Raw genomic sequence first — 3231 nt, forward strand, 5'->3', positions numbered from 1 at the left:
AGCGCTTGATGACTTCGAGCCTTGGACAGGCCTCCACCAGCCGCCTCACCAGCCCGAAGTAGCTCCCAGGCATGGCCTCTCCAGGCCACAGCCGGACTATGAGGCCCTTCATGGCCTGTTCGGCCACCTTATGGAGCTCGACCAGCTGTTTCAGCTGGTCGCTTAAGGGCACTGGGTGTTCGGCCTCAGCATACTGAGACTAGAACACCTTCTCCATCGAGCTTCCCTCCTCGGTGCGGTAGAAGGCGGCGGCATCCGACACGCTACGGGGCAAGTCTGCGAATGCTCCTGGAGAGCTCCGGATTCGGGTAAGTGACAAGTAATTCACTTTTACGTGCTTGCTTTGCATAAAGAATGCCTTACCCGCCGCTATCTTTTTTATTGCCTCAACCTCCTGGAGGGCCTTCTGGGCTTCGGCCTTGGCAGACTTGGCATCTTCAATGGCCGCCGCGAGCTCAGACTCTCGCGTCTTCGAGTCAAGCTCCAAACTCTCATGTTTTTTCATGAGAGCCTGGAGCTCTTGCCGCACCTCGCCAACCTGCGTCTCATGCTTCTCCCGCTCGGTGCGCTCCGTGGCCGCCCTCTTTTCGGCCTCGGACAGCGCTTGCTTAAGGGTCGCCACCTCAGTTGTGGCCCCTACAATAGCCGCGTTAATCCTGTCACTTTTTGCAATTGCACCTTTCACATATTTCAATAAGGTATTTCTTACCTTCCTTCTCCTCGAGCTGCTGCTTGGCTAGGCCGAGCTCTTGCTCGGACCGCTCGAGGTTCTGCTTCGGCGTATCCACCTCCGCAGTCAGTGTGGCGGAGGCCAGCAGCGAAGCCTGCATACGCATATTGACTTGATTATGTTAGACTCCTGCGATTATTAGATCCTCTATTCGGCTTTTCTTTCCGAACGCCGAACAGAGCATCAGGGGCTACTGTCTATGCGGTAATATTTTTACATATTCTTTACTTACCTCAAAGCCTGTTAGAAGGCTGGCACAGGCTTCAGTCAGTCCGCTCTTGGCGGACCGAACCTTCTGGATCACCACACTCATAACAGTGCGGTGCTCCTCATCGATGGAGGCGCCGTTAAGCGTCTCCAACAAATTGTCCGGTGCCTCCGGTTGGACAGAGGTCACCGGCTCGGTAGGCTTGCTCCTCTTGGAAGAAGGCTGCCTACCGGAGTCCGGAACCGTTGAAGGTTTCGGCGCGGTGTCCGGCTCAAGGCCGGACTTGGAGCCCTTGGGGGTTCTATCCCCTTTACGCCCGGAGTCTGGGAGGTTGCCTTGCGGCGCCTCTAGGACCACCTCCTCCTGGCTTGGAACCTGTTGGGACGCCACCTCGGCGCCATCCGTACGGTGGGGGAGGAAGCCGTCGGAAGCGAATTCACATCCGATGAGTCCAGGGAGCCGCTCGATGACTCGTCGAGCCCGGCCTTGGGCGGACTGCACAATCATGTTCGATGTAAGGAAAAGTTGTGCAATGTGGGAATACTATGAATCACTCTGGTATCCGGATACTTACGATTTCGCCAGGGGCTTGGCCCTGTGCGGCCACTCCTCTTCGCCATCGTCGGCGTTGGTGGAGTAGTCCGGAGGAGGGGTCTTCCCCCTCTTGGACCCTTTGGCCTCCCCGGTTGGGGCGGCCTTCCTTTTCTTCCCTCCCCCCGCTGAGGGGGGAGAGGTCTCTTCTTCCTCCTCCTAATCTTCATGGGAGGAGTGCGCCTTGGAGTCGTCGGATGGTGAATCCGACACCTCCTGGCGCCGGGCACTCTTTCGAGTCCCCGTGGCCTTCTTCTTGGCCTTCTTCTCCAGCACCACGTAAGGTGCCGGAGCCAGCAGCTTCGCCAAGCGAGCGTTCGCTGGGCCTTCGGGCAAAGGAGCCGAACAGTTGATCTGTCCGGACGTCTCCTGCCAATCCTGTCAAAGGTAAGGGAACTTAGATCCCGGATGGAGTCAAACTATGAAAAACTAATACCCTGTAAAAGGTGAAAACAGCTTACCGGACGAGCGTGACGCTGCGTGCTGAATCCGTGATCCTCGGTAGCGGATGTGGGGGCCTCGACGCCCTTGAAAAGCACCTTCCAGGCATCTTTGTACATCGTGTCGAAGAGCCTGCTCAGAGTTCGGTGCCACGCCGGGTCAAACTCCCACAGGTTGAAAGCCCGTTGTTGACACGGGAGGATCCGACGGATGAGCATAACCTGGACTACATTGACAAGTTTGAGATTCCTGTCCACCAGGGTTTGGACGCATGTTTGGAGTCCGGTCAGCTCTCCTTTTTTACCCCACGACAGGCCCGTCTCTTTCCAGGAGGCGAGCCGCGTAGGGGGTCCGGATCGGAACTCGGGGGCTGCGACCCATTCAGGGTCGCGCGGCTCGGTGATGTAAAACCACCCCGACTGCCACCCCTTTAGGGACTCCACGAAGGAGCCCTCGAACCATAGGACGTTGGGCATCTTGCCCACCATGGCGCCTCCGCACTCCGCTTGGGTGCCGCGCACCACCTTCGGCTTGACATTGAAAGTCTTGAGCCATAGGCCGAAATGGGGGCGGATGCGGAAGAAAGCCTCGCACACGACGATAAACGCCGAGATGTTGAGGACAAAATTCGGGGCCAGATCGTGGAAATCCAGGCCATAGTAGAACATGAGCCCCCGGACAAATGGGTGGAGAGGGAAGCCCAGTCCGCGGAGGAAATGGGGGAGGAACACCACCCTCTCATGGGGCCTAGGGGTGGGGATGAGCTGCCCCTCTTCGGGAAGCCGGTGCGCAATGTCGTTAGACAAGTATCCGGCCTTCCTCAGTCTTTTGATGTGTCCCTCCGTGACGGAGGAGACCATCCACTTGCCTCCCGCTCCGGACATGGCTGGAGAAGGTTGAGGTGGGGTGTGCGGACTTGGGCGCTGGAGCTCGAGTGCGCGGAAATGGATAGGCAAAGGAGGAAGAAGGCATGGATGAAAAGGTGGATCCTTATCCCCTTATATGGGCGGACGCGACTATGCGCCCCCACCAGCCTGGTAAAACTCGCTTATCTCCCAAGCACCATAGTCAATGGCGCGGTTGGGTTACCCACGCCCGTATTGATGAGAATCCTGGAATAAGGGGACACGATCTCTGCTTTAACAAGACGTGCCAAGGAAACCGCCTCGCTAAATGTGCTGAGATGGGACAGTAAAACGATTCAAATAAAGACTTGGCCATGGTGTGATGTCACACTACGGAATACGTCAGCAGATTAGAT

The sequence above is a fragment of the Triticum aestivum genome, chromosome 3A (assembly GCF_018294505.1).
Source record: "Triticum aestivum cultivar Chinese Spring chromosome 3A, IWGSC CS RefSeq v2.1, whole genome shotgun sequence".
Classification (NCBI taxonomy): domain Eukaryota; kingdom Viridiplantae; phylum Streptophyta; class Magnoliopsida; order Poales; family Poaceae; genus Triticum; species Triticum aestivum.